The sequence below is a fragment of the Phocoena phocoena genome, chromosome 13, assembly GCF_963924675.1.
Source record: "Phocoena phocoena chromosome 13, mPhoPho1.1, whole genome shotgun sequence".
Lineage (NCBI taxonomy): Eukaryota > Metazoa > Chordata > Mammalia > Artiodactyla > Phocoenidae > Phocoena > Phocoena phocoena.
Genome location: NC_089231.1, coordinates 62,896,625 through 62,917,878, shown reverse-complemented (window position 1 = coordinate 62,917,878; position 21,254 = coordinate 62,896,625).

The window sequence follows — 21,254 nt, the reverse complement described above, 5'->3', positions numbered from 1 at the left end:
ACACTCCTGCCCTTGATCTCCGCTAGAAGCTCGCCGAGTTGGAGAAGTGGAGAGAGCGCCCACGGAGCGCTAACCTTGGCAGGTTGGGTCCCTTGGCTGCGTGAGCACGGCATCCCTCCCGCAGCCCAGAGCCTGGCCAACCGGCTCCTCGTGCCCCAGGGCCGCTCGCTGCTGAGAGCAGCTGTAAGGCCCCTGTGGCTAAGCTCTGGCAGCCGCAGCCCAGCTGGCAAAGTCAGGGCCACAGCAGGGAACCCTCACTGGCTGCCTCCCACCACCCCCTCCTCCCTCCCCCCGCCACGCGTCTCTCTCTCTCTCCTTTCTCCACCCCCCACCCCCGCCTCAGGGAGCACAAACAGACCACAGAGAAGTGATACAGTGAGGACTCTCCTTACTACCCAGTGTTACTTTACAAGAACCACAGGTAATGAGAAGAACAGACCTTGTCCCCCGAGGAGACTTCTCCCTCTCCCCACAGTCTAGACAGCTTGTTTCATGCACAGAAAATACCTCCAGTGGTTCTGCTACCCTGGGGCTGCGGGGGAAAGGGCATCAGGCCAGCCCCCGCCCAGTAACGCCGCTACAAGCACTGCTGGGGGCCCAGAAGAGCCTCTGTTTTCCTTATTTAGGGCAAACAGCGATGGCACGTGGGCCATAGGACGTGTGGTCAAAGCAAAACTAAACTCTGTTGGAACGACCAGCAGAGAAACAGGACAGTGAATTCGGCCCCGCCCCGTGGTCAGTCGTCAGGGGCTTGATGTCCACCGGTCCTGGGTCGGCCAGAGACACCACCCCTCTGTTCTAGCTACTGGGGACAGGCAGGGAAGGTACAAAAGGATCATCTAGAAGATTTTTCAGAGATTTCACGTGGATAAAAGAAATAGGAATTTCAGTAGGAAAATTAACAGTTGTACACATTTGCAAGTGTCACTCAACACAGCCTGACTTTTCTTTTTTTTTTTTTTTTGCGGTACACAGGCCTCTCTCACTGTTGTGGCCTCACTGTTGCGGAGCACAGGCTCCGGACGCACAGGCTCAGCGGCGGCCAGGGCTCACGGGTCCAGCCGCTCTGCGGCATGTGGGATCTTCCCGGACCGGGGCACGAACCTGCATCCCCTGCATCGGCAGGTGGACTCTCAACAATTGCGCCACCAGGGAAGCCCCAGCCTGACTTTTCTTGAGCGAAAATCCTAAAACGTAACTCCCTTCCCTGTGTTACACTTTCCTTGATTTCTTCGCAGTCACAGGCTGGGTGAGGACCCTCCCCGTCCCTGCAGCTGAGGTCCTGGCCGGCAGTTCTGGTCAGCTCAGGCAGGGATGTTCATAAGACCCCAAGTGAATTGGTTCTTGAAAAGTAGGGGTTTCATCAATCTGAGACCTGAAAACCTGTTCTGTCCTTTGCTGAGGGACATAATTGCATGTTGAAATGGTTGCAAAGAGTCCACTTTGGGGTTTAACATTATTTATTTATTTATTTTTATTATTATTATTTTTTTGAGGTACGTGGGCCTCTCACTGTTGTGGCCTCTCCCATTGTGGAGCACAGGCTCCGGACGCGCAGGCTCAGAGGCCATGGCTCATGGGCCCAGCCGCTCTGCAGCATGTGGGATCCTCCCAGACCGGGGCACAAACCCATGTCCCCTGCATCGGCAGGCGGACTCTCAACCACTGTGCCACCAGGAAAGCCCTGACATTATTTAAGATGTATATTTCATGCATCAAAACAATCAACATTTTTTCATTTTTGGTGGCTGCTGGGCCCCCTCTGCCTTTACACACCCACTTGTTGGGCTGGCTTCCTCACCACGGGGCATTTGGAGGCAGGGGAGTCTATCTAAATTAAGCTCCTTGTGCATTTTGTTTAATCGTTTAAAAATCACTTAAACAGGCTTGTCTTTATGGATGGCAGGCACCCACACCCCAGAGCAGGTGCACGCTGTCTGGCTGCGCCTGGCCGAGGGGAGCCCAGCAGGGCCGGTCTGGCCTGTGAGCCTCGCTGCCTGGTTGATGCGGGCCTGGCCCCTCTCCTTGGCCTCAGTGAAGACTGGCAGGGCTAAGCCTCAGGAACTGGTTTCACTTTTGTTCCTCTGCCCTTTTAAGCAGTGGCCTCAGGAGGACGCTTCGGGAGGAACGCAGGACTGCCTGACCTGATCCAGGAGTCCGGCCCTAACAGTCACTCACTCCCGCTGACCCTGACAACATGTTTTTAGCTGACAGGTGCCAGGATTTCTTCTCCCTTCACTCAGAGAACACAGCAGCACCCATGCGAGAAGGGTGTGGGGAAAGTGCTCAGCTGAACACAAACACACAAGCAGGAAAGTGTAAAACCACGTGCGGCCAAGAACTCTTTCCTCCCTCCTCACTGTACATGTACATCTTTAAAATGAGTGCTCTGATGGGCTGATTTCACTAATGTGACAAAACGTCTCCAAGCTGCCTGAGGCTGCCTATGTGCAGCGAGGCCCTGGAGATGGTGCCAGGAAGGGGCACCTAAGACACACACTTTCACGAGGGGCTGTGATGGCAACCAGGACCAAAGCCTCTGCCTTCATCCCCAAGGTTCCCTCTGCAAAGGTCCTCCATTCATTGATCCGTGTGACACATACACACCACGTGGACAGTCCTTAGGAGGAAACGTATGGACCTTGAACGTGACTGGCAGGCAGGCATTCGCTGTCGGGTGGACTCGTCCTAGGTTCTGTCTGCAGACAACTGCTGATCTAAGGAACTGAATAAGCTCCAGGCATTGGCTTCCAGCCAAGATCCAAACATGACAAGAGGAGTGACCTGAATCGCCAAACGAGGCAGCACAGGGCAGGGATTTTACCTCAGAGCTCATAAGCTTCAGAGAAAATCTCGGGTGGCAAAGAGCTGCTCTGCTAGGCCAGAGTCTCTGTCACAGAGAACCTGGGTCGGCGTCCAGCCTGGTCCAATCTTCCCATTTACTCACCATGGGCGTCTCGGCCCTGCCTCCTGTGTCCCCACCAAGTTCCACACCCCATGGGTGTCCCACAGAGACTTTCACAGGTAAACACCATTTGGAGAGTTAGGAATGTCTTTACGTGGCTGCATAGCAAATTAGCATCTGTAAACCTTCAGGAAGAGGCACTGCTCAGTTCTAGGTACTTTCAAGCAGGGCACATCACCTCATTCCCACCTTACAGGGGAAGGAGCGAGGCTCGGGGAGGTGAGCATGTTGTCCAAGGTTCAAGGGCTGCCGAGAGGCAGGCTGGGAGCTCAGAATTCCCCAATCATAAATGAAGGGCCCTGAAACTAACCGGAGGAGGTCAGCAGATCGCTGTGGACTTACTTGTATTCCTTTGAGGCACTAACTTGCAAAACCATGTTAAAGATTCTGTATCTCTACATGTTGCCAGAGGCCCTTGGAGCCACTCACGTGTCTCGTATGCCTGTTAACGCGACTCCAGTAAGAGTCGATGCCTCTGTCCATTACAAATTCCCGTTCTCTGAGGTTTATGACTACGCTGTAAAATTCTGCCCTGAGATGAAATTTTCCACATAAAACTTAAGCCCTGGAATTTGGCCTTTAAAAAACAAAACAGTACATTTTAGTAAGTTTGCGACAAAGTCATGAATGAGGATTTTAAAAGAACACAAACTTTATATTCCTGCAGACTCAAAACACAGTAATAGTTTATTTGATATTTGTGGACGTCAGCCTATAGCAGGGAATAATTCACTAATGTATTCTTAGTGCTTAAAAAACTGCAACACAGAGAAGTTCTTATATAGCAATGTGAATGCCCTATACGTGCTCTGACCACAGCACCTGACGCCCCTCATTTTGTAGAAATGTCATGCAGCATGACAGAGCTAGCAAGCTGACGGCGGATTAAACATTTATTAAATAAATCAGTCTAAATTAAATAGTTTCCTAACATGCAACGATACCCCTATATTAACAGACCATGGAGTTTACCTACACACTGTTGATGCTACTATGGTACTTTTTCCCTCTATTGGAAAAAAAAAATTACTGTTATTCTGCGTTTATGGCAGTATTGATTTTCACAACAGCTAAGCTACTCCCTACTAAGTGGCTTTTACTCCTGTGAGAACAGCAGCTACTCTTGCAAACCCAGAAGAAAATGGAAAGCAGTATGAAGTCTTTATAGTGGATAAATTCAGGGCAGTTAGACCCCAGTCTGGGTTCCAGTCCTGCCACCTGACTCTATCAGCTGTGAAGCCCATTTCCTCATCCGTAAAATGAGGCTAAGAGTCCTCCATCAAACAGCCGTTGGGAAGGTGAAATAAAACAACCCATCTAAGCCTGTACTCAAAGTGTGGTCCAAGGAGCTGGTTAGAAATGCAGGATCTCGGGCACCACCCCTACCCTGGCTCAACCAGAGCGTGCGTTTAAACAAAACCCCCAGGTTGCTTCTGAAACTTTGGACCAATCCAAACTCCTCATTTGGATTAAATTAGCAAACTGGGGCTCGGAGAATCTGTGACCTGTACACACCACACAGAGGAAACAAGGCAGAATCAGGGCCTAAGTGATTGCTACTCAACACAATTTTCAAGAGTGGTGCTCAGCACGCTGTGTGCACACGTGTAAACTGGGCATGCTGCGAGGGCAGCCCTGGTCCACAGGGCAGGTGTTTCCCGCTGTCCTCCCACCGTGCTGACCCATCACACCCTTTGGGCGGACGGTGCTGTCAGGGCTCACGAGAACGGCACAGCCAACCAGCTTGTGGTAACAGAGGCTATGGTGTCGGAATACAATTTCTGGGATATTTAGCACTCTTAATAAGAACTCCAAAAGTCCCTCAGGAAAGAAGAAAGAATTCTAATTTTGCCTCTGGAAAAACTCAATTGCCAGAAGCAGACTCTTTCTAAAGACAGAATTATGCAGCTGCCATCGGTCCACCCCTATGAACCGGCCTAGCTCTCTCACCAGCCTCCCCAGCCTGAGAAAGCCAAATACCAGGAAAGTAGAGTCCTGGCTGGAAAGTTCCAGAAACAGCTTCCACGTCTGCTGCATGCGTTCTGCCAGTGGTCAGCTCAGGGCACCCCCAAGCTGCCTTCCCCACCAGCAGGGCTGTGTGGTGGTGCCCTCACAAAACTGACACCAGGGTCAAGGGAGGCTCTAAACTGACACCAGGGTCAAGGGAGGCCCTTTCAAGAGGTGGTGGAAATGGTCTGCTCTGCCACTTCACATTTCAGGTGAAAGGTATATGTATCGTAGTTTAAAACACACTGAATATTTTAATATTTAAAATATTCAAAGTGGCTATTCAGAAAAATGTTTTATTTTGCTTTTCAAATATATTACATTTCTCAATTTCATCCAAAAGCTGGAAGGCTGAAAAACCTTTACAGGTCTGGGCGGGCCACAACTGTGGTATAACTCAGATCCTAGACACAACTATGCCAGTTCCCACAGAACTCTGACTGTCCCTGAAGAGCCGGCACCCACTGCGTTAGCCTGCACTCCACGTGGGTGCCGTGACTCTGCACACACAGCTGTGGCACGTGCGTGTCCACGTTTGGTGTGTGTTGTTGCTAAATTACAGGGCAGCGCTGGGATCACTACTCTGGAAGATTCTAAGGCAGTGGTCACTCCGCAACCACAAGCCTTTCTCGGAGGATCTGAATGTGGAGAGACGTGCCCGCAATTGTCTCTGGGGCTCCTCTTCATCTTGCTTATAAATTCTGGGACGTGTCCAGACAGTTCTGAGACCTTTTAGGTTCCTGGTTTTGGCAAAAGCATTAATTTCTTCAAAAGTTGAGATAAAGTCATGGCACATTCCAGGGTTTTAGTTACTGTGTTAAGAGCACAGGCCAAACACTGGAAAAATCACAGGCCAAAATACCGAGTTAACCTCAGTCTCCCCAGACTGGACACCTGCCCTCTGCTCTCACCCTCGGCTCCTCCAGCCCCGTGAGTCACACAGATGCTCCAAGACAAGAAGCACGGCTCTCCGGTCTCAGTCACCTTTGAAAACGGGAGGTCAGTCCAGAGCCGAGCAGTGACCACACGCCAGTCAGTGTGAGGGGACAGGGGTACAAAGAGAGACACAGCTGTCCTCTTCCTTGTCCAGGTGAGTGGGCGGGTGGGTGAGGGTCCCGTGGGAGCAGCACAAAGCAGGACACTTAACCTAAACAACCACATAAACCCTGCACGACGGGCACGGTGCTTCCTTTGTGTCAGGCAGTATTCCAATGCACTCGACTCGTTTAATCAAGCCAGGGAACCCCTACGAGTGTCTTAGGAGACCGAGGACACGTGACTGCCCGTTTCACAGAGAGAGAACGTGTGACCTGCGCGGTGTCACACAGTGACTGTGGCCGTGCTGGGACCTGAACCAGAAGTCTCCCCTGGGATCTACTCCTGACCACCTGTCAGAATGGCTCTGCTCATGGCAGGTCCCAGGATGACCCCTGAGCCAAATCCTATTTTTAGAAGGGCCCTGGTATACAAGTCCCGTGTAGAAGATTCAAGGAATGAATCACCCCTCTGAGACCCAGGCTCCTGAGAGGGCTGGAGTTGCACAGACAGAACCTTGACCTCCAGCAGTGGAGAAGAGAGTCTGCACACCTCAGGGGAGACAGTGCTGGACGCAGAATGAACTGTACCCGTGAGCATTTCCTTGCTGTTAAGTTAGACCTGCCCTCCAGTAAATTAAGTATCTATCTTACAAATGTAAAAAGGATTATAATGGAATATACATAAACAACTGTATGCCAACAAATTAGACAACAGATAAAACGGGAAAATTCCTAGAAAGGCACTACCAAAACTGACTCAAGAAGAAATAGAAAATCTGTATAGACTTATAAAAAGAGATTAAATTAGTAATTTCATAACTTCCCACAAAGAAAAGCCCAGGCTAAATGACTTTATTGGTGAATTTTACCAAATATTTAAAGAAGAATTAACACTAAGTCTTTACAAATTCTTCTGAAAAATATAAAAGGAGAAAACACTTCTCAATTCATCCTATGAGATGATAACAAAACCATAAAAAGACATCACAGGAACAGAAAATCACAAATTAGATGCAAAAATGTTCAACAAAGGTACAGCCACTATGGAGAACAGTATGGAGGTTCCTTAAAAAACTACAAATAGAACTACCATATGACACAGCAATCCCACTACTGGGCATATACCCTGAGAAAACCATAATTCAAAAAGAGTCATGTACCAAAATGTTCATTGCAGCTCTATTTACAATAGCCCAGAGATGGAAACAACCTAAGTGCCCATCATCGGATGAATGGATAAAGAAGATGTGGCACATATATACAATGGAATATTACTCAGCCATAAAAAGAAACGAAATTGAGCTATTTGTAATGAGGTGGATAGACCTAGAGTCTGTCATACAGAGTGAACTAAGTCAGAAAGAGAAAGACAAATACCGTATGCTAACACATATATATGGAATTTAAGAAAAAAAAATGTCATGAAGAACCTAGGGGTAAGACAGGAATAAAGACACAGACTTAATGGAGAACAGACTTGAGGGTATGGGGAGGGGGAAGGGTGAGCTGTGACAAAGCGAGAGAGAGCCATGGACATATATACACTACCAAACATAAGGGAGATAGCTAGTGGGAAGCAGCCGCATAGCACAGGGAGATCAGCTTGGTGCTTTGTGACCACCTGAAGGGGTGTGATAGGGAGGGTGGGAGGGAGGGAGACGCAAGAGGGAAGAGATATGGGAACATATGTATATGTATAACTGATTCACTTTGTTATAAAGCAGAAACTAACACACCATTGTAAAGGAATTATACCCCAATAAAGATGTTAAAAAAAAAAAAGTATCAGTGGGAGACAAAAATAAAATTGCTTTTCTTATTATAAAAAAAAATGTTCAACAAAATACTAGCAAACTGAATCCAGCAATATATAAAAAGAATTATGCATCATGACCCACTGGGATTTATTCTAGGACTGCAAGGTTGGCTTAACACCCAAAAATCAATTAAAGTGATACACTACTATCAATAAACAAAGGACAAAAACCACATGATCATCTCAAAAGATATGGAGAAAATATTTGGCAAAACTCCAATACCCTTTAATCATAAAAACACTCAACAAACCCGGAATAGAAGGGCATCTATAAAAAGTTCATAGCTAATATCATACTTAGTGGTGAAAAGTTGGCTTTCTAATTAGATCAGGAATAAGACAAGGATCTCCACTCTTGCCACTCCTATTCAACATTTTAATGGAGGTTCTAGCCAGGGAAAGTAAGCAGCAGAAAGAAATAAAAGTTATCAAGATTAAGAAGGAAGAAGTAAAGCTATCTGTATTTACAGATGACATGATCTTGTATGTGAAAAATCCTATGGAATCCACTAAAAAACTGTTAAAACTAATAGGCCCATCAAGGTTGCAGGACATTAGTTCAACAGACAAAAGCCAAGCATATTTCTATTCACTAGCAATAAACAACTTGCAAGTGATATTAAGAGAACAATTCCACTTTCAATAGCACCAAATAGAAGAAAATACTCAGGAATAAATTTAACAAAAGAAGTATAAAACATATACTCTTCCAATTGCAAAATATCATTGAAAGAAACTGAGGAAGACACAATTAAACGGATTATTCCCCATACTTATGGATTGGAAGACTTAATGTTGCTAAGATGCCAATACTTCACACATTAATCTAGAAATTTAACATAATCCCTATCAAAACCCCAGTTGGCTTTTTTTTTCCCCCCCAGAAATTGACAAGCTGATCCTAAAATTCATATGGAAATTCAAGGGACCCAGAATAGCCAAAACAAGTAATCCAATGATGACGTACTGGCATAAGGCTGAGCATTATCAATGGAATTGAACTGAGAGTCCAGAAATAAACTCTCACATTTACAGTTCGTTCATTTTGACAAAAGTGCCATGACCAGTCTTTGGGGAAGGAGAGTCTCTTCAACAGATGGTGCTGGGAAAACCGGATGTCCACACTCAGAAGAGGGAGGCTGAGTCTCCTCCCCACACCAAACACAAAAACTAACACAAAATGGATCACAGATCTAAATGGAAGAACTAAAAAACTAGAACTCTTAGAAAGAAACACACCAGTAAATCTTTGTGATCTGTAATCGGGCAAAGCCTTCTTAGTTATTCCACAAAATGCATGAGCAACAAAAGCAAAATAGATTGAACTATATCAAAATTAAAATCTTTTGTGTTTCAAAGGACACCATCAAGGAAAAGGGAAAAGACAGCCCACAGAATGAGAAAATTTTTTTACAAATCAGAGAGCCGATAAGGGACTTATATCAAGAATATATAAAAAACTTTTACAACTCAATAATATAAAGGTGCAATTAAAAATGGGCAAAGGTTCTAAATAGATAGTTTTTCAAAGAATCTGTACAAGTGGTCAACAAGCACATGAAAGATGCATTATTACTCATCAGGGAAATGCAAATCAATGCCACATTGAGATTCCACTCCACACCCACCAGGATGACGAGAATCAAAAGACAGTAACAAGTGTTGGTGAGAACATGGAGAACTGGAAACCTCCTGCATCATGTGTGGGGTGCGAACGGGGCAGCTGCTGTGGAGAACAGTCTGGCAGCTCCTCACCAAGTTAGACAGACAGTTACTACACGACCCAGCAAGTCCACTCTAGGTATACACCCAAAAGAAATGAACACATATGTCCTTACAAATCCTGTAATACTCATAACAGCCAAAAAGTGGAAACAACTCAAATGTCCATCCACAGGTGAATGGATAAACAAATGTCACATATCCACAGAATGAAATATTGTTCAGCCATCAAAAGAAATGAAGCACTGATATATGATACCACCTGAGTGAACCCTGAAAATATCACACTAAGTGAAAGAAGCCTGTCACAAAAGACCATTAATATGAAATGTCCCAAATAGGCAAATTTACAGAGACAAAAAGTATGAGTGGTTGGCTAGAGCTGGGAGCTTGGGAGAAAAGGTAGATGACTGGTAATGGGCTTGAGGTTTCTTTTTAGACAGAAATGTTCTAAATTTAGACCATGGTGATGGTTGTGCACTTCTGTGAATATACTAAAAACAACTGAATTGTACACTTTAAATGGGGGAATTGTATGGCATATGTGAATTATATCTCAATAAAGCTGGTATAATAAAAAAGAACTATGAAATGAAATTACTTTAAACACTAACAATTACGATCACTTTTAATTGATGTTTACAATTTTTGTATTTCCAGGTTTAATAATCAATGGGCTTGTTTTTGTAATATTTCTGTTTTGTGCCATTGATTGCGAGCATCTTTCTAAGCTGTGGATGATCTTTATTCTCAATAAATATAAAATTAACCTGCATATAATTATCAACATATTTTTCCTCTTTAACATTAAATTTTGAAAAACCAGAAACCAGAAAAACCAGAATAGTATCATTATTCTGATATTCCATTATCAGTATCATGGAACACAGAGACCTGAGACCACACTGAAAGAAATCTGCAGAGTGATTATGATTTTTAACATCCTCACTAGTATTTCAACATTAGTGTTTCTTTGTTAACCAGTGGTTCACAAAGGGTATAAATTAAACAACATTGCTTAGAGGAAGGTCTAGTTGAACCAGTAGGGTGAGAATCCACCGTGGTGGCTGGCAGTGTCAGCTGAGTGGCAGACGGACCAAGGGACGGAACCAGGAGCTGCCTCGGAGGGGCGAGCGGCCCCCCAGTACCGCTCTGGAGATACAGGCTCTCTGGGACCCTGGGACGGGTGTGCACATACGATACGGGCGAAGGTTAAATGAGGTCAGTGATGGAAAATCAGGGTATAAGGAAGTTCGGAAGGAAAAGAAAAATGTAGAAAGGCTGCCGATGCCCCCACCCTGTGCTCCTGCACAACCCTCCTCCATTTCTGCCTACAGGCCAGACCCCCAGGGTCTGTAACCACCACTGTGCAGCATGTGGACGAACAGGAACTGCCACGGCCAGGCGAGCTCACAAAACCTCACAGTCTTGCTGGGGAAACAATATTAGGCCAAAAAAAAAAAGTCAAGCTATTAGAGAAATTTTAAAAAATACTATTATTTTGCAAATAGCCCTTCATAAGTTTAAAAATATCTCTACATGTAAATGCTCATTCCTACAACCAAGTTTTAAACTATGAGAGTCAGATAATAAATTCATAAGAAACAGCTCGAACTTAGATCACTTCACCAAGTTCTGGTTTCCTTCTGTACTCCAACTGGGAACCATAACTTCCAGAAGAAACTAAATTCCTTCTAAACTATTTGTAGATTACAAATTTTATCTTTTGTGGCCCTGTTTCTCATCTTGGATTTCCAAGAGTTAAATGTAACATTAAAAACTGAAGGGCTCACGCCGTTCATCATCCCACCTTGGAAAAATCATACCTACACTCTTTATCGTGTAAGAATTTTCCTTAAAAGGGTTAAAAGCCTAGTTGACCACCCAGTGCCAAGCCCATCAAGCATACAAGTGACAATACATCTTATACACTCTACCAAATACTACTAATGCTTTGGCCCAAAGCACATCTTCCCACGTGGCTGTGGAAGACAGCTCACCCGCTTCCCTAACCGTCGGGTTACCCTTCTGGCCTTCAGAGAGAAAGGAAACTGAACAGTGATTTTTAAGCCCAGGCTTGCTATCCACTAGGCAGTCAGTGCAATAGTGCATTTCAAGACACAAAATAGAATGGAAAATATCAGAGAGCAAATAGTGAGGATAAGCACTGTGGAAGGTGTGCTTGGGCTCTGCATGTATGCATCTGTGTTTGAACTGGGTTGGGATAAGAGATGTATTTCTCACTGTAGGTCAGGGTTAAAAAAGTTTGAAAGGTACCCATTGAAAAAGTAACTGACTATTCAAGTATTTCATTTCTCCCAATTAAACAAGGTAAGTCAGCTTCTTCCCCAAAACTCCATCTTCATGGGAAACGTACTATAAATACATTGATGATAGTCTGACCTGCATGAGTCACACAACCTTCTTCCTCATCACCCCTACATGCACTAAGAGTGTCATAAAAGATCAAATAAAACCACGTGTGCGTGTGTCAGACAACTACAGGATGCGTCACGTCTCACTACCTCAGCCACAGGTGACCGCTGAGCTCTGCACTGTTGTTGTCATGCCTGCTAACACAACATGCATCCTGCAGCCCAAGGATCAAGGAGTAAGTTTTGACTTTCAAGTCTTATCATTTAAGAAATACATTTCGTAAGACTATAGCTGCCATGGTGATTCCTCTGATGGATCTGGGCACAGTAAATTGAAAACCTTCTGGAAAGGATTTACATTCTAGATGCCATTAAGAACATTCATGATTCATGAAAAGAGTTCAAAATAACATTAATAGGAGTTTAGAAGAAGGTGATTCCAACCCTCAAGGATGAGTTTGAGAGGTTTAAGACTTCAGTGGAGGGAGTAACTGCAGATGTGGTAGAGACAACAAGAGAATTAGAATTAGAAATGAAGCCTGAAGATGTGACTGAATTGATGCAATCTAATGACAGAACTTGAACAGATGAGGAGTTCTTCTTAAGGATGAGCAAAGAATGTGGTTTCTTGAGATGGATCCTACTCCTGGTGAAGATACTATGACTAGTGTTGAAATGACGACGAAGGACTTAGAATATTGCCTAAACTTAGTTGACAAAGCAGGGGCAGGATTGGAGAGGACTGACTCCAATTCTGAAAGAAGCTCAGTAGGTAAAATGCTATCAAACAGAATTTCATGCTACAGAGAAATCGTTCATGAAGGGAAGAGTCCATCAAGGCAGCAAACTTCATGGCTGTTTTAAGAAACTGCCAGAGCCACCCAACCTTCAGTAACCACCTCCCTGATCAGTCAGCAGCCAGCAAAAACGAGGCAAGACCCTATAACAGCAAAAAACTGTGACTTGTTGAAGGCTTAGATGATGGTTAGCATGTTTTAGCAATGAAGTATATTAATTATGTATTTTTTGGATATAACGCTACTGTACACTTAACAGACTACAGTATTGTGTAAAAATAACTTTTATATGCACTGGAAACTGAAAAATTCATGACTCACTTTATTGTGGTATTTGCTTTTGTGCAGTGGTCAGGAATCGAACCTGCAATATCTGAGGTATGCCTGAATATACAAATAATCATTATTTTGTATACCTGAATCTAATAAAATGTTATACATTAGCTATTTCTCAATAAAAAAGAAGTTATCATGGTTTAAAAAAGAAAAAGAGAAGGGGCTTCCCTGGTGGCGCAGTGTTTGGGAGTCTGCCTGCCAATGCAGGGGACACGGGTTCGAGCCCTGGTCCGGGAAGATCTCACGTGTCATGGAGTAACTAAGCCCGTGCACCACAACTACTGAGCCTGTGCTCTTGAGCCCGCGAGCCACAACTACTGAAGCCCATGCGCGTAGAGTCCGTGTTCCGCATCAAGAGAAGCCACCACAACGAGAATCCTGCGCACTGCAACGAAGAGTAGCCCCCGCTCACCGCAACTAGAGAAAGCCTGTGCGCAGCAACAAAGACCCAACTTAGCCAAAAATAAATAAATTTATTAAAAAAAAAAGACAGAGTGACAAGAAACAGTAACCCTTCAGGTACCCAGGGTAAGCCATCAGGTCTGTGCCCAAACAGTCAGAAATGGGAAGTTGGGGTTTAAGCTTCCTCCACTCCTAACCAAGGAATGACTGTGCTAGGGACACTAGAGCAAGCAGAACAGTCTCAGTCTAGAGGGGAGAGTCGTTCAAGTCTCATCTACTTTAAGTCTGCAGCACAGGAAACCTGGCAGCTGAACGTTTCCAGAAGCCAGCGTGCCACTTCCCACCTTCAGCTCACACACGAGGGCACAGCCTGGGAGAAACAGGGGTTCCATGCGCGGGGGGCGCCAACTCAGAACTTGCATCTCTCATAAGTTCATCAACATCCTGTTAATGGCCTTTACTGAAATTTTTTTAAATTGAAATTCATTGAAAACAAATTTGAAACGGAAAGGACATAATTAAGAGGGTGGAGAAATGAGAGGAGCTCAGATTGAACTGAGTTACGTCAGTTTCAAAGTCCCAAGGTGGCCAGTCTGGGGGCCAGGGATGATGTCATCCAGGGCAGACCCTCGACCAAACACAGGGCTCATCATCATCGACGCCCACGGCAGTCTACCTATAAAGCAGGCACCTTTCACAGATGAAGAAACAGAAGTGTACAGGTACCAAACAACTTGCCTGAGGGCACACAAAGTCATGAATCTGGGGCCTGAATCTCCTTAACCCCAAGGTTTTCAATCACTCTGCCATCCCAGAGGTGATGCCAGACAGCTGAGTAAAATTAAGGACATATATAATGCTCACTAGATATTTTAGACTTTCTACTTTTTCTTTCTTACTATTATTCGCTGTTGTACATCCTCGGGTTTAAAGTTTTTTCTAGTATATAAAACAATAATTATTTATAATTACACGAGGATTTGACAGTCAGAAGAACCTTTAGGTTCATAGTGTATCCTCCTAATATTCTGGATCACTAGAGTAAACCATGCACATTTTCATGCCTGATCTCCCACAAGGCCCAAGGACCATCAGTGTAAATCCTCCATCAAATAAAGGTAAGTTTTACGGCATGTGCTCGTAAATGGGCGTCACCACACTCTAGGTCTCTGGACAGCTGTCGTGAACTACCATTAGGACAGCCCTTGGGATGGTGGTGAAGTGCACTTCCAAAAACACCTCCTCTGCTCATCAAGTATCTCAGCCGCAATGTTTAATCACATGGCAGAAACCGCTTATCCTCTCATATACTTCTTCCTGAAAAATCTTAATTATCTCATCTACTCCAATATAAAAATGGTGCTCAAAAATTTAATTACAAGCACAAGATCTTAAGGAGCTGTAAGTGTGCATCTATTTCTCATTGAGAAATTTTCAGAATTCCAAATTCTATGACCTGAGGAAACATAAGTGGGTGGTGCCCTAAGGAAAGGGTAAAGTGCAACAGATACACTAAGAGGCCCATTTCAAAAGGACAAACAAAACAAATTATCTACATACTGTCCCCTAAATAACTTTACCAGTTCATGTCCAGTTAAAAACCCTAAAGTCTTTCAGCCCTTCAAACACAGAACCTAAAGAATAGCTACAGGGCAGGGCCCCTAATACCTACTTGGGACGTCCCCTGAGACGGTAAGACCTGCAAACTGGGGTGTTTTACACACCCTCGAGGCACAGGACACAATCAGAAGCCATTTTACAAGTGAGAAAACAGAGCTCTCTAGACTCTCCTACGGTCATACAGGTCATGTGGAAACACAGGATTAGATTCATGGTCTTCCTTTATTCCACACATACTTGACAGCTTTGTGTCAAAAGACCACAGTTACAGCACCAACCAGCTCACTGCTCACCCGGAGACTCTGACAGGTAACTTCAACCCCAGCTCCGCATTCTAGGCCCCACATCTCATCAACCACATCAATAGGAGCTGCTACTTCCTGCACATCAATGCTGAGGTTGGAGTCTTCTTTAAATATTATTCTCAAAATAAAAGGTCAAGATTGAAAAAGGAGGCTTGATCTCATTAAGACCCTTTCACAGACAAGCTAAGAAGATAAACTGTCTGATTTCTTGTCTTGTGGAAAAAAAGATTAAATTCAAAACTCATGGAAGAGGAAAAAGAAATTTTGTTTTCAAAATCCTGTCACTTTAGTGACCCACTTAGTCCTGCTGGGTCATGTGAAATGCACGTCCTCAGGGGTCCCCTGGAAGAGGAGGGAGCCCCACTTCTTCCTGCCAGTCCGGAGACGGTACTTAAGATGCAGGCTCTTTGGGGGCTGGCAAAGACAGAGTCACGGCCTAGGAAGTAAGAACCAGATTCCCTTTGGTTCTGAGATTGTGCCGAGTTACCTATCACTTCTGAAAACCTGCTCAGAAGCCACAGAGGAAAAGCCAGCAGCCAGACAGACTCTTAGTGATTTGGGGTTCTTGCTGTAGCCGCCTGGCCTACAGTATCTGGGGACGTGGCTGGCACCTGCCAACAGACACAAAAGCAAAGGGACACTCGTGCAATCACCTCACCTACTGAGGGCTTCAAATCCCTGAAGATAATTCCCTGGTTCCTCTATTTGTTTTGAACAACATAATTTTGGAAAGAAAAAATAAAAGCAAACCAGGAACTGAGGAGTTCTACCCTTTCTGCTAACACTTAACCTAAAAGCTAGAAAGTGCCAAGCAGATGAGAAAACTATCAGACGGAAGGACTGGTCAAGGGATCCTTGCTGCAGGTTTCAACACCCAACCCGGTAGATTCCGAATGGCAAACTGGACATTTCACAGGCAGAGACTGACACCCTGCCCTGGTTAGAGGGCATTAGGGTGCTGCCCAGATACAGGAGTAATCTCAAAAACAATGTGATCTTGGAACTAGAAGAGGCCTCACTGATCTCTATCAGCTCCTGAGACGAGGAATCTGAGGCCAGGAAAAGGCATGATTTAGCCAAGATCATTGAAAAAGTAATTTGTGGAGCTGCTATGAGAACTCAGTTTCCTGACGCTCAAGCAGTGTGACCTTGGTATCCAGACTTCGAGGAAGTAATATGTAGATTATATGTACATATATGCACACACACACACAAACATGTGTTTATCCATATGTGCATATATACATACAAACATGTATATGCACACACACATATACATATTTAGAAATTCCAATTCTAGACAAATAGAGGCTAATACTCCTGTTGCAGTTTTTAGTGGACTGGGCTTCATATGTAATTAACAATTTATAAAAATAACTTGGCTGAAGCATCTAGACATTCTCCATGAATGCTGTTTTAAGGCAGGTGCCATTCCCAGGTCCCTGCTGTTCCTTCATCCCTTCCCAGGCCAGGGGGTGACTCCCACAAGAAGCTGGCAACGCCTCAGAGCCCTGTCGTGAAGCTGCTGTTGTTCTAATCACCACTGGGCTCTGGAGGAACCCTTTGTTAGTAATTAGTCAACAATTATTAATCGAGGAAAAATCAAAGTAGGGATTCGCTCTTTTTTTCAAGAGACCTTCAGAGCCACTAACGATTGGTGATTTACCGTCTAGACTCGTGGGTTCCTTTCGGCTACAGCAGCTCACGGCAACCTTGCCGACAGCAGAGGCAACCGCATTCCCCAGGAGCAGCGCCTCTCCCCAGCACTTCAGCAGCTGCCCCGCTGGCCAGAGAAGCCGGGTGAGGACTGAGAACGGGGCCACAGCAGTGCCCATCCTGGGGTGGTCTCCCAGGGAGTCTTCCTCCTCATGAGAACTCATTGCTTCTTGTTTTCTTCTTCCAGAGACACGCCTCCTGGAAGGTATGCTTGAGTGCAGTCCTGCTCCATTCTCCCTGGTCTATATTTGTACAAGGGTAAGAATTTCAACCAGCTTGGATAACATACAAGTTGTATAATGTGCAGATAAATCTGGCAGTGGTTGGTTAGGAACTGATTAACAGTGCAATCAATAGGCAATCTCCCAGAGTGGCCTATACCAACACCTTTTAAAGTGCCGAAGTTTGCAAAAACCATTCATTATATGAATGGCTTCAACGTATGAAATTCCTTATACCTTGAAAAATGATTAGATTTTGTTTTTGTTTTAAAACTTTTTTAAAAATTCAAATTCAAAGTGGAAATAATAAGATTGGTTATCAAGAATTTGGGTATGCTGGTGTCCAGTATCTGGGAGCTTCAGCTATTCAATGAGAATGAAGAAGATGATGATGATGATAAAGGTGATGTTGGAAATGAAGCCTGACATTTTACACAGTAATTAGTCCACACCAGTCGCTAAGACAAGTGTCATTTCTTAACTCATTTCTTTAACAACTTCTGGTCTCCCTATAACAAACCTTGCCTAAAGGAAACTACCTTTAGGTACTAGTTTTTGAGAAGGTCAAGTTTAGATGAGGCTCTTTTTCAAAGTGTACGTAAAGTTTAGTGTTTGTTTACTATTTTCTTAGGCCTGATAACTGGTCTGGAATATCCATGATTTTCATCACAATATGTTGATAATACCTATGTTTTATAGAGCATTAACCACCCCTTAAAGGGTGGCTCCCTTTGGATAAGGGGAAGACAGTAACTTTACAGCGAAGAGAGCTGACAAACATTACCTCAACCAGGTTGAGGGCCGGCATCCACAGTCATAAATCACATTGGCAATATCACCCTTGATCTGATGTACGAAGACTAGGAGGTTCAGCAACAGCCAATCCCCCATCATGGAATTTTCCAAATATATTTCAACTTTCCCCAGTGGTATGTCTTTCTTTAACAGCTGAAATTCCTTTCTCCCCAAAGGCATCCTGCACCTCTGGAAACCTACTGACACTAAAGATCCAGCCTCCAGGCCACCGGCTCCACAGAGCCATCCTTGCTCTCAGAAAGAAGTCCCTATGTGGCCATCTGATCTAGGCCCATAACTCCTCCTCTTATGAAAAGCTTATCTGGTTCAGGCAGAGCCAAGCCCACCTCTCCCAAAGCATCCTCGTTACTCCTCACCTACGTATTTCACACGCTTCAGGAGACATATATTACAAGTAATCATGTGCTTCTTTGGACTGCAAAGTTCTTGAAAGCAGGGTTTATACCTATCTAATTTCTGTCAATTCAAATGTACTCATTCCAGTGAGGCCCTGTGACCTCCTGACAACATGAAGAAAGGATGATGACCCCATCACAAGAAGGAAAGCTCTGCTCACTAAAAATGTTCCCTGATTGAAATGATAACCAATAGTTTCAGAAATTCAAAGTGAAAATAAATAGCTCATACTTAAATCAAGTTTCCAGACATGACGAATTATAGAAAACAACATACACTGATGCTTAAGAAGATAGGGTATTTTTACCCAATTTATGAGTATGCAAGTTATCGCTCTCAGTGACTGACCAGATAGGGCAGGAATGCTTTCCAAAACCATCATCTGCCTCAGGCCAGATGGGTAATAAGTCTAACGCTTAACACAGACTCACGTTCTCTCTATAATAACGAAGCCACAAGGAAGACTCTGATGAAGCTATTAAAACAGGATGCAAGAGACTAATCCATACACAAAAAACTACTTACCCACCTTCTCAGAAGATAATACAACTGCCAAACAAGCTCTAGGTTATCATCTAACTCTGGATTTACTCCACCTATGGAGTAAGATCATTCAACTATATACCCTATAAGCTTCTCTCTCAACTTATAATTCTTTGTCTGAAAACAGTGAGTTTCTCTGAGGCATGCCTGGCTTGCTTATTAGGACAGACCAAGTAATTTTTCAACTCAAAACACAACTCATCTACATTTCTTTGTGCCCTAAGGCAACAACTGCTTTCTATCTTACTGAGCCACACAATAAAATTTAGACACTTAGAGTCTACTATCTTCTGGCCCATTTCAAATGAAAATAGTAACCTGAAAATCAGCAGTTTATCTAATATTGCATCCCACTGGTAAGAGAACATCAAGACATTTCATCAGAAGTAATCTAGCAGAATAATTTCTTAAAAAAGGAAGAGGAGAGAAAGAGATGAGGAGGAGGTGGGAGGAGGCAGGCCATGACGGATCTTATCACAACCGTTCTGGATGCCGTGTCCCGAACTAGCTCAGAAAGGCAGCAGGACTCAACTGGATGTCAGCCTTCCTCTTATGGATTACAATTCAAAGAAAAATCAACTGAAGTCCACAGTGTATTTATATTTCCTTTTTTACATAATGTCCTTTTTCTGTTCCAGGACCCCGTCCAGGACACTATGTTACATTATGTCACCACATCTCCTTAGGCTCCCCTGGCTGTGACAAGTTTCTCAGACTTCCCTTGTTTTTGATGACCTCGGTGGCTCTGAGCAGGGCTGGTCAGGTATTTTGTTGAATTCCCCTTGACTGGGATTTGTCTGATTTTTTCCCTTGTGTGATTAGAATGCACGTTTCGGTCTTGTGGAGGAAGACCATAAAAGCCCAGAGTCATCTCTGTCATGTCATATCAAAAGCCAGTGCTCTCTCTAGGGGGCTTCCCTGGTGGCGCAGTGGTTGAGAGTCTGCCTGCCGATGCAGGGGACGCGGGTTTGTGCCCCGGCCCGGGAAGATCCCACATGCCGCGCAGCGGCTGGGCCCGTGAGCCATGGCCTCTGGGCCTGCGCGTCTGGAGCCTGTGCTCCGCAACGGGAGAGGCCACAACAGTGAGAAGCCCGCGTACCGTTAAAAAAAAAAAAAAAAAAAAAAAAAAAAAAAAGCCAGTGCTCTCAACATGACTCATCGCTGCCATCTTGCCCTGGCCGAGCTTGTGGCTGTCAGGTCTCTCCACCGTGAAGTTCCTCTTCCCCCGTTGTGTGTCACACACTTGGAAGGCAGGAAGTACGTATAGCCCCTCCCTAAGGAGTAAGGAGTTAGGCTCCATCCTTGGGGATGCAACATTTACATAAATTACTGATTACCTTTTGAAAATATGTGCAAGTTACTCATTAAAATATTATTTTTAGTCGTCAAGGTACCAAAATTTAAATTCTGTTATAATGTTCCTGAACATCAGTTTTCCCTAAAGGAAATAATAATATTAAAGGGCAATAGTTCACTGTAGCAAAAATTAAATAGCTCATTTGCAGGTGTCATTGGCCCCTGAGCCTTTGGTGTCCAGACAGCCCACACACTCCCTTTCCAAATCAGACTTGAAGGTGAACTATCAACAGAAGAGGCCCCGTTTAAAGCCATGTTTTAAACTAAATGCTTGAAATAGCACTAAAAATGTACAACTATTTTATTGAACATACACGGGCTTCCTGACTTAGAAAAACACATAAACAACTAATCTGTTACATTCTCAGTTATATACATTACCATGGTCTAATTTTCAATTTTGGCCATAATTTGTAATATTTTTACATGGGAATTATGGTTTTAAGTTTGAACACCTGATGTTGAGCTAACAGCTGGAATACAGAATGTATGTAATGCCTGCACAGTCTCTGACCCCGTCCATCAGTCTATTGGCTTAATAACCATTCGTGTATGAGCGCCCACTGTGCACCAGGCTCAGGGAAGCAGAGAAAAACAAGGCAATTCTATGATCTATTCAAGCACAAGACAGACAACAAGTGGGATAATGGGATTAAATTCCAGCCATGTGACTAGAATAATTAGAAGAAATAAAACATCCTGGGGGTGAAAATGGGCTAGGCAGAGACATCCAGACAGAGCCTTGGACAGTGAGACTTACTCAGTAATTTGCTGTATGAATGGCAGTTTCAGTGAACAAATACCAGACAGACTTACAAAAGGGA